A 12,039-nucleotide genomic window follows, 5' to 3' on the forward strand; every position below is an offset into this window, starting at 1 on the left:
ATGAGCCCGACCAAAAAGAAAAAAAAAAAAAAGGACTCGACTGGTTTCAGCGGTACGTCAGAAATAAACAAAAAAAACCAACAACTAAAAACATCGGACAGCTATGTGTGTGCCTTTTCTTGAATCTTTTTTTTTTTTTTTTGGTTTTTTGGGGGTTTTCTTCTTTCTTTTTTTTTTTTTTGCTTATATTCTTATAAGCAAACAAAGCAGGAAGGTTCATGTAAATACAATATTATCAAGTTTTGCGTATCAGCTTTGTAATAAATGCAACCCCCTAAAGTACCTTCCCCCCTTTTTCCTATCCTCCTCCTTTTTCTCTCTTCCTTCCTTTCCTTCCTTCCTTCCTTCCTTTCCTTTCCTTCTGTCCTGTGTTTACCCCCTCCCCCTTCCCCCTTCCCCCCCTACCTCCTCCTTCTTCCCCCATTTTTCTCCCCACCTTTTAAAAAGTCTCGACAAGCGATGTGAAGTTATGGATATTTACTATTATTATTATTATTATTATTATTATTACGTACGGTTGCACTAAAACATATTTTTATATGAGTGAAATTTAAAAAAAATTGCTTTTTTTGTGTACAGCAGCAATTCTATATAATACTATTTATTATTATTGTTACCATGTTTCATAAAAAAATTGTAAATTTTTTTCTTAAATGTCGTGGATGCCTTTTTCTATGTAAAGCATGATGATGGGTTTTTTGCTATAATCGCTTACAAAAATTTAAGGGGGGGGGGGGGGGGGGGGGAGGATATGTACACTGTAATATGGCTTTATATGTTTAGACCTATTTATATACGTCTAAGTGAGCCCTCCCTCCCCCCTCCTCCTCTCCCCCCCCCCCCCCTCCCCTCTCTCTCTCTCTCTCTCTCTCTCTCTACTTGGAGGTATATACACATAGAAGTTAAGATTTTACCAGAATATTTACCCACGCATATGAATACAAACAGTATATAGAATCTATCAACCTGTCTATCTTTATCTATCTTTATCTATCTTTATCTATATCTGCACTTAAACATTTTTAGAATGACATTCACATTAATAAAAAATAAAAAAGGTTATGGTAGTTTTTTTGCTTGTACATTCTCTCTGCTGCTCTTTGCCTGTCCCTCCCTGGTTGTGACTTTTCTAGGGTTTTTTTTTTTTTTTTTACACTTTCATTTCGTGGTATTATTATTAAAATTATTATTATAAACTTTTTTTTTTTTTTTTAGTTTGACTTTTTAACGAGGCACAGACTTGCTCTCAGCATTAAGTGAATGAACATGCCTTCTTCTTCTTCTTCTTCTTCTTCTTGCACCGTGGCATTCTGCTCTGTTGTTGGTTTTAAACACCCTTCTCCCTCCCCTCTTCCTCTTCCTCCTCTTCCTCTTCCTCTCTAACACCTGCCTCCGTTAAGGTGTCGATGTTATGCAGATTTTATTATTAAAAGGGTAGCTCCGCGCATTTTGTCACACCGCCTTTTGCTTGAATGAATAAAAAGAGGTTTTGTTTTTTTTAATATACATGGGATATCTGAACGGAGAAAACATTCCAGTCCATGTAAATATTCACTCAACCGGCCCCCTTCTTCCTCTCTTTTCCTTTTTCTTTCCTTTTTTCTTTTTTTTTGGTTGGCATTGATGCACATTACGGCCACAGCAATCAACCCACTGACGCTCTTTTTTTTTTAATTTAATGGCTTTATTTTCTGGGGGAAAGGGTGTTAGGGTTGGGGGGAGGGGAGGGGAGGGGGGGGGATACATACTAACAAATACACCAAACTCTCTGACAAAAAAATGCACCTTATATTTCTTGGGATCTCTGCTGAATGAACGTCGCATCACTCTGATCAGTTGTTCTGCAGCAAACGTTGATTAAACTTGTTTAGGAGGGGAACTGCTCCGCGCTCTGAAACCCCCGACAACCGCCTGAAAAAGTGACAATAATAATAATAAAAACATTTAAACAGTTGTGACATTGAAGCTTTTCTGCACTGCTTTTTTTTTTAAACCCTTCTGTGATCGCCCCCCCTCCTCCACCTCCTCCTCCTCTTCCTCCTCCTCCTCCTCCTCCTCTTCTGGATATCCCTTTTTGTAGCTAAGCAATATTTAGCCAAAACTCTGCACACCAGCAGGGAGAGTATTTGTTGCAAAATACTTAAAAATCCTAAAATCAGGAGAAGAAGGGAGCAGTCGCGGGGGGGGGGGTTGCTGTGATTTCAGTCTCACTTTCTCTATTTTGACAGTTTTGGGGCGGAGCCGGGCAGGCTGCAATGTGAGTGTGTATCTCTGTATTCTGTATCGGTGTGTATTCGACCAGTATATCCTCTTCTTACGACTTTTTTCTATTTTTGATCCTCCCTCTGTTATGTTGTACACTTATCATGACGACAATGATGTCTTTAAAAAAAAAAAATCTCTTTTCTCTGTTTCAAAGATATCAAAGCACAAGTCATTGTATAGAAATGACAACAATACAACAAAAAAACATTAAAAAAAAGGACAAAAAAAAGGTAAACGTGCATATAAAAGGGTAACTTTTGTGATGGTGTTCTGTGGAATTAATACAAATATCATGTATGACCCCAGTTGCAACGAGGAATCGCAGTAGAAGTGGAAAAAATGGATTGTTGTTTTCAAATAAATATGAATAGAATAATTTGTCTGTCGCTGCTCCTTTTTTACTTCCTGTACTCAGTTATGACAAAATATTTAAATCTTTTTTATAGTGTTTCATTTCCTTTCATTCATAGGCTCACGGCACCGTCACTCACTAACTAACTCAGGCACACCATGTACTGGTTTTAGACTATTAGCAATCGCATCATTTTGCATGTGAGAAGCACCATTATCATTATTTTATCATTTATTCCTTATTGTTGGGTTTCAATACAGCACACATATTCATGTATGAAATGTATGAATGCATAGAGCTAGGGTCCAACCGATACTGGAGTGTTGGGGCCGATCTATATAATAGATAGATTAGATAGATAGATTAGAATAGAGAGATAATTATCGGTAAATCTATATATTTGCAGATCATTCTCTCTCTACACATTTTTTGCAATGCTCCCTTAAAAGTGGTCACCAAACACACCAGTGCACTGAAACAGTAAACTACTGGGTTTTAATACAGCACATATATTCATGTATGAAATGTATGAATGGATAGAGGAGCTTTTCAGGGTTCCAGGTATAAAACAACTAGGGTCCGATCGATACTGGAGTCTTGGGGCCGATGCAAGGGAGTGAAAATATATATCTATATATTTGTAGATAATCTTATAAACACACATTTTTTGCAATGCTCCCTTAAAAGTGGTCACCAAACACACCAGTGCACTGAAACAGTAAACCACTGGTAGTCTAGTATGTATATGAATGTATTTATTTAAAAGGATCAAATATACATAAAATGCTGCCTATATATCTCTCACACATATCAAACAACATAAACACCAATACCAATACATCAGTGGGCAGGCTAATATCGGTCGATAATATCAGTTGACCAATATATCGGGTCATCCTCTAGTAGCCTAAAAACCATGTTGACGGGACATTTTAAGTCTGTGTAATGCTTTCTTCTACATGAGTAGTTTATCCATCTTATGTTTCTGCTGTGCTTTGCATTGTGGGACAGTGTTCTCCTACATCACACTCAGAAATGGACTGTATTTAGTCACTTTTTCAGCATGAACACATTACAAACACTTAAAACCTACTTAGAATTAGTATCCATTTGGATTTGGATATATAACAGCAATAATAATACAGACCTGTCTCCTAGAAATTACATTTAGCAGCACAATTTAGCTCCTGTTTTGAAGGGTCCTGCCTCCAAACATTTTAAAAATAATGCCGACCATAAGCTGTGACTCTGGCTTCAAACTGGCTCCAATGAAACCAACGGGTGACATCACATCTCCCTACGTCCGTCTTTATATTCAGACTATAGACAGGATGTGTTTATTATGACCTAAAAACAAACTAAAGTGCTTTTGTTGACTAAATCTAATCATCAGGATACAAACCTACAACTTCAGTGCAGCTATTACCAATGTACCAACGTATCATAATGAAGAAATATGACTTTAATTTAATTTTTTTAGGGACAGAGAGAGACTGGGTTGAACAATGCAGAATAATAGATAATGATAGCATCAGTAACAGTGGTGTCAGTAGCAGCAGCAGCTTTAATTCAAACCGCGTCAAGCAGGTAAAAAATACCTGAAAACACTCTTTGAACAAGGTCAGCTAATAAGTCTTCACCACATATGACTCCAACAGTATTAAATCCTTTATTCTGCCTTCACCCTCCTTCTGTCTTATTCTTATTTCTAATTTTAATGTAGTCCCTGTCATTAGCCATGTCCCACATATGTCTACCTGTCTACTTTCTTGGTGTGTGTTTTTTTTTTCCTTCCCTTCTCCTTTGTTGACACAACTGGGTTGGTGTCAACTTACATTTATTCTGTCAGTCTGTCCTCGAGCCGGTGAGTCCCGTGGCCTTTGATAGACGATGATCAAGCGAGTTATTTTTGGGCCTGATTAGCGTTTGGAGGAATCACTTTCATCAGTTTTTTGTAAGGTTTGAGTGTGAGCGTAGTTTTTATGGTTCAGCGCTGAGAGTGTATGGAAATCTCCCCTGAGACTTGAGTGTGTGTGTGTGTGTGTGTGTGTGTGTGTGTGTGTGTGTGTGTGTGTGTTCCTTCCTTCTGGTCTTCATGTTGTTTGCATGCATGTGCTTAAATTATTTTAAGCATGCAGACAAATTGTACCCGAACATTTTGCACAATGTTCCTATCAATGTTGAAGCAGCATAAATTAACACATTTGAAGGTTTTAATAAAGGCTTTCTAAACATCTCGATGCTGCTAAAATAAGAAAAATATATTCATAACAATGTAAACAGCATAAAACTAAACATTGTATATAAAGATTGATATATGGAGTTGTGCTGTTACCCATTTTATTGGAGCCGGTTTGAAGCCCAGAACTGCTGCTTATGATCGGAGCCATCTTTTCCGTTTGAAGCCAGGACCTTCCAGATGAGGGTCGCAGGGCATTTCCTTTCATGATCTGGAAACACACATTGATACCTCGGACCCAAGACCCAACACTAGCTCACTGGGAAGAGTCTTTTTACCATAACCAGTGTATAAAGATGATCGTAGCGAGGTGTGACATCATCATTGGTATGAATTGAAGCCAGTTTGAAACCCAGAGTTGCTACTTATAGTTGGCTCCAACATGAAGTCGCCTTACTCTGTTAACACATGGCCCACTACCTTAAACTCAAACTAACGCTAGCTTAAACTGAGCGATGCACACTTGGGCTAACATTAGCTAACGTAGCTACACTGCGCTATAAGGGCACGTATTGTAATCAAGTAACATTAAACTTACCAAAATATGAATAAGCAGGGTTTTCTCCTCCTGCCAGGTTTTAGAGATCTCTCCAAGTTGTTTGGGAATATTCTACTTTCAGATGATACAGCATGAATCAAGCATGTATTAAACTTAAGTATGTAGCAGTTTGTACATTGAATATGAATTTTAAACCGGTTTATATGACTTTACAGTGAACTCACATTTTCTGGCTGTGATTATTATAATTACCAAGCAAAATAATACAATTCAAAACACTAATTAGCCAAACCACCCACCAAAATTACATCAAAATTAAAATAAACAACCCAAACACTCTAACTTACACTGAACGATGCACACTTGGGCTAACATTAGCTAACGTAGCTACACTGTGCTATCAGGGCACATATCGTAATCAAGTAACATTAAACTTACCAAAATGTGAGTAGGCCTTCTATAAGTCTTCAAATCTTGATATTGGAGTGGTTTTCCAACTTGGTCACCAACACTCTCACTAGAGGGCCTAAATTTAGAGATTGAGCCCATGATGACTCATTGAAAGCAATGATTGATGCAGTATTTCTAGAGAGAGGCTGAGGCTTGTTGAATGGGAGTGAGTGGGAGCAGCTAGTGGTTGTCGGTGGTTCTTTAAGGTATCAGCCATGGTAGTTTCCACTTCGTTAAAAACAGGCATTTTTACACCAGGAAACCACAGACCTTTAAATTTGTTCCTGCCATTTACTGTGTTTAAAGGCTTGTTGTTCACCAGTCCATTGTCTTACATACCGGGTGTCCATTATAGGATATGGCTGGCAGTTTTCTATATTTTTCTCATTTTCAACAAGTCTCACATTTAGAGCCAAACCACCATGAATTGATCTACTAACAAGTGGTGGGTGTGTGTGTGTGTCTATCCAAAACCAGATATATCTTATTCCTCTGTGCCGTAAACCCTCTTTGTTTCCAAAAAAGTATTAAAATCTCATCAGTGAACCACACTGGGTTACACTGGGTGATATGTTCCTTCGTCCCTGAAGAGAGTGGTCACGGTAGCTTGTTTAGAAACGGCTTCATAGTGTAACAACAGCTTTAAGACCGAAACCGTCAGCAGTGAAGTTCCTTGATTGGCAGACACCAATGCACATATGGCGCTTTTCCACTATACAGTTTTATCACGACTCGGCTCGGTTTGGTACCAAGAACGACCTTTTCCATTACTATAGGACCTACTCAACTGCTGTGACTTTATTTTAAATGCAATACAAACACGTAAACAATGGAGGACATGAAAATCATTATTTTAAGCTGCAATCTTATATTTAATGCTCTATTCTAGCATTTTATTTCTCTCTTTCTATTTTTCTGTACTTTGTTTTTATTATTATGTGGGGGATGTTTTTCTGTTTTATATAAAGCACATTGAGTTGCCATTGTGTATGAAATGCGCTATATAAATAAAACTGCCTTGCCTTAAGTGAAACCACTATTGGCGCTTTTCCACTACACAGTTCCAGCACTACTCGGCTCGGCTTGGCTCCAGGAACGACCTTTTCCATTACTCAACGTGGGCGGGGTCGTCATAGCACAACTTCACGAAACTGCCGTGGTGTGACTTCGTTTTATACGCGACACAAACACATAAACAATGGAGGACATGGAGGCGATGGTGTACTTGCTGCTGTATGTGGCTTTCTGTCACACACAGAGCAACAAAATTGAGGCGTATGGCTGTAACGCTGTTGCCGGTATTTAAAAATGGCGGGTTTGATTCTTGTGTGGGACGGCTCATGACTCAGCAGAGCAGGTACTGAAAAAGTACCAGGTACCAGGTACTATCCCTAGTGGAAACGCAATAAAACTGAACCGAGTCGAGCCGAGTAATGCTAGAACTGTAGCCTATAGTGGAAAAGCGCCAATAGAGTATATAGGAATGAGGTAAACAGCAACATTTGAAAAGAACAACTATGATGAAATCTACATTACATCTAATAACTGTTCTTATGTTGCTTGCACGAGGGAGGACACAAATATTCCCAGATTTGCCGATAGACAGTGTATTCCTACAGTTTGCTGAAACAAAGATTAGGACTGAATGACGAAGACTCATTACCGTGTTGTGGAAGGCTTCGGACACAGGGACGAAAGATAAAGACATGTTTCATGAATCAAGGGGGAGTACTTTGAGTAGTTTTTGGGTCCTCTTGTATGTGCTGTATCGGGGGTTTTAAGCTAACGTTAATGTAACATGATGAGAAACTGTGGTTTAAGTAACATTGACATTACTCTTAGTTGGTTTTCAATCTATCAGTCTTTCAATCTATCAGTCCATTTTCATTTATATATTGCCAAATTGCAGCAAAAGTTAATTACTATTATTATTACTATAATTAGTAAATTACTAAAAATAACATAACTTGTCAGAATCTAACACTAACTATTTATAGTTTATATATGGTGTTACTTATAAAAGATAATTACAGTCTGGATTCAGATTATATACACTGTGAACAATGTTTTTATTGTTCATTCTTTCTCTTTTTTTCAGCACGTTCTGGCAGAGGACTGACAAGAAAATAAAAACGAGCATGAAAAATCTGTTTTCAGCTGCGGGGATGACTTCGTTTTAAAAATATCTCCTCCGCTGATACTGTATTCACATTCCCCATCCCACAAATGGACTATTATGATTTATCATGAAGCATTTATACGGGGCAATAATTACACAGAGCTCGATGCTCAGCTGTATTCCACAACTGGGAGTTATTTTGCAAACTCACGCTATCGCCGCCGCACTGTCAGAGCCGCAGCCCGACGAACGAGGGACGGATCTGTGAGCAGCACCCTGGGAAAGCACTCATTTCTGGTTGTGTGTCACCCAAATCGGCTTGTTGACATGCCTTAACGGTTAGTAGCAAACAGCCTGTGGTGGGACGCCCCGTGTGTGTGTGTTAAAGGGAATACCACGTTTAGCTGCAGAGACGTTTCCCAGCTGTAATTAACTCTAAAGATAAAGCAGGGTTTTCGACCTCCTGCCAGGTTTTAGAGATCTCTCCAAGTTGTTAGGGAATATTCCACTTTCAGATGATACAGCAAGAAGCAAGCATGTATTAAATTTAAGTATGTAGCAGTTTTTACATTGAATATGAATTGTAAGCCTGTTTTTATGGCTTATTATTATGTTCTAGCATTTTACAGTAAACTCATATTTTCTGGCAGTGATTATTATAATGAACTACTATCTGTAGTTCCAGAAATAGCATTATAATTACCAAGCAAAATACCGTACCGTCCTCTTCTGCTTATCCGGGGTCGGGTCGCGGGGGCAGCAGCCTAAGCAGGGAAGCCCAGACTTCCCTCTTCCCAGCCATTTAGTCCAGCTCTTCCCGAGGGATCCCGAGGCATTCCCAGGCCAGCCGAGAGACATAGTCTCTCCAGCGTGTCCTGGGTCTTCCTCGGGGTCTCCTACCGGCAAAATAATGCAATTCAAAACACTAATTAGCCAAATCACCCTCCAAAAATACATAAAAATTAAAGGAAACAACCAAAACAAGATGAGAATCTATAAACCAAGTTGTTGTCATTTTCATGGTTCTTCATAATATTGGACGAATATAACTTTGGATTGGTTTCTGCAAACTTTGACAATAAAACATTAATTTATTGTGCATTTAAAAACAATATCAAGTCTCTGTTCTGCAAGTCATAAGTCAGTCTTAAGACTTGGCTATAGCATCTCAAGTTCAAGTTTATTTATTTGTCATTCCAACCATATAGATCTATAATATCAAAGTCAAAGGGTTGTGATATGTAGCACAACAAGCTAGCAAAGCACTGTAAATGAACCACATTCCTGCACATGCTCAGTGGCGTCTTCCTAACACAGAACTACTCTCCAGAGACTGAAAACACGATCACTGTTATTAGACTTTGGAGCCGTTTCTAAACAAACTAACATGACCCTAATCTCCTGGGCCAATAAACATGTCACCCTGTAGACCCATGAGGCTCATTAGTGTGTTTATAATAGTTTCAGGACAATAACGGAGGTCTACGGCACAGAGAGATAAGATATATCAAGCTTCGGATCCACAATACACAATAAATGTTAGTAGAGAAGTTAATTGTTGATTTGTATCCAAACATGAGATTTGTTAACAGGAAGATAAACAGAGAACATCTACATATATTTCCTTTAAATAACAGAAGGAAACAGTGTAGAAATAGTCTGTTAAAAGCAGGCGGGGAGTTCTGGTCCTCTGAAATGAAGCCAACGCGGAAGTAACTTAGAACTGCATTCTATCAAAAGGCCACCAGGGGGCGACCGTCTCTATACAAGTCAATGGAGAATTCACCAACTTCTCACTTGATTTCTAACCTCAGTAAACGTTTTCAAAATGTGTTTATGGTCTCAATCGCTAGTTTAAAGCCTTCTTCAATGCAGTATGATGTTCATTTGGGACATTTTGGCCTCCCTGATTTTATATGTGACGATAAAGCAGGGTATGCATTAGGGCGTGGCTACGTCCTGATTGACAGGTTGATTGACCAATGTCCTTGAGATCCAGCCCTCGCAACCATAACAACCTCCCCGCTCCGCCCATGGCCCCGCCTCATGCCCATATAAGTAGAATCCGTGTTTTTATTTTTCCCAGCATGCACCTAAAATTTTCAAGATGGCGCTGCCCAGATTCAAAACTGTTGGCTTCCGAGCAGCAGTCCACAAACCAATGGGTGACGTCACGGATGTTACGTCCCACTGTCTCTCCATGTTTCCTGTCTGTCTACTGCTTAATAAAGGCGTCTATGCTGAAGAGAGAGAGAGAAAAAAAGCATTCCTGCATTCAAAATTTGTATTAACATCTAAGTATACTTCACATACCAAAAGAATGGACAATATTATTATACATATTATACTAATGTTACAGTTGGTGAACATTGGGGCATATGTAAGGTATTTTATATAGGAATGAGTAGCTTCTGAAATCCCTGAAAGGGTCCTTTAAAGAGCAGAAAACAAAATAACTCAAGTAAAGAACAAGTAAAGTGCAGTAATCACTTTTGTCCCACTGCATTTAGAAGTAACATTTTTAAACAAATGGTCACAGTGAGATTTTTGAGGTCTCTCCTCTGATTGGAGAAAGCCAAACTTGATTGCAGAAGACATACTATGGTAGAAAAGTTATCTCTGGTTTTTCACCAGTTCTCAGAAAATCATAATAACGCTCGGTTACTGGACCTCAATCCTAAAACCACATTTTTCTAAAAACACACTGGCTGCATGAGGCTAAATAGAAATACGAGTCAATTAAATCAACAGGTGTTTTCAATGGAAACAGACTCTCCGAGGCTATTGTTTGTTCTGCGTGGCAACCGTAACCAAGGAGTGCGGAGGAGAGGCGAGACTTGACAAAGGGTCAATTTGGCCTGAAAGTGGTTTAGTCTGTTCTCCGACTGAGCGATCCAGCGTCTCCGCCAACGCTTGAAAAACCTGCACAGATCCGTTTTCTTCGGCACAGAAGAAGAAGAAAAAGGGCTTGAGAGGATTTTCAACAAGGGAGGGAGGGGGGGACGAGGAGGGGAGTGAGGGGGGGAGGGGGGCCGTTGTGATGAAGCAGCTGATCAATGCCTCACTTACTGGAAAACATACATACCTCCATTTATGTGTGTGTGTGTGTGTGTGTGTGTGTGTGTGTGTTTGATCATGTTTGTGTGTTTGATGTGACATTAAAAAAAAAAAAAAAAAGAGGTTTATGTGTTTTACCAGTAGAAGAAGCCATGGGTGGTCTGCACGTGTGTGTGTGTTTGTGTGTCACGGAGACATCTGCTCATTGGAATAAACAACTTTCCATATTTAGCTGCCAGGAAGAAAAAAAAAAAAAGGTGGAATAAGCAAAAAAAACAACGACTAAAAAACAAAAAAAAGAAAAAGGGTGCGTGTGTCCAAAAAGGAAATTGGAGATAGCTTAATTTGTGTTTCTAAAATGAATTCTTTTTGTCCTTTAATGGAAGAGAAGAGCGATGGTGAAATGAACCAAAGAACAGAGAACAAAGACAAGGAGAGGGAAAAAAAGGGGTGGGATGGGGGGTGGGGGGGGGTGGGGGGTCACGAGACGAGTAAAAGAGAGGAGACACGTGAATTCCCCCCCTATTATTTAAAGTCCAATGGAAATCACATTTAATCATCTTCTCTTAGCAGTCAAAAAATACTGATCTCATTCATAGAGTTGTGTTTTAAAGAGAGTCGGTGTGTTGGCTCGGAGATGAAGGACAAGGACACATGATGGGTTGTGTTTGAGTTCAGGGACAAAAATAACTAAAAACTGGACTCAAAAAATATCAGAAATGCTCCTTTATGTCATCTCCCGGGTCAAATTGACCTCATCTCACTTTTGACTGTTCCTTCTTTCCTTCCTTCTTCCCTCTTTCTTTAATTTTTCCTTCCTTCTTCCCCTCCACCCTTCTTTCTTTGCTCCCTCCTCCTTACTTCCTTCTTTCCTTTCTTCCTCCCTCCCTCCCTCTTTACTCCTTTCCTTCCTTCCTTCCTTCCTCCTTTCCTCTTTTCCTCCTTACTCCTTTCCTTCCTTCCTTCCTCCCTTCCTCTTTTCCTCCTTACTCCTTTCCTTCCTTCCTCCTTTCCTACCTCCTTCCTTACTCCTTTCCTCCCTCCCTCCTTACTTCTTT

Source organism: Scomber japonicus, chromosome 17 (assembly GCF_027409825.1).
Source record: "Scomber japonicus isolate fScoJap1 chromosome 17, fScoJap1.pri, whole genome shotgun sequence".
Lineage (NCBI taxonomy): Eukaryota > Metazoa > Chordata > Actinopteri > Scombriformes > Scombridae > Scomber > Scomber japonicus.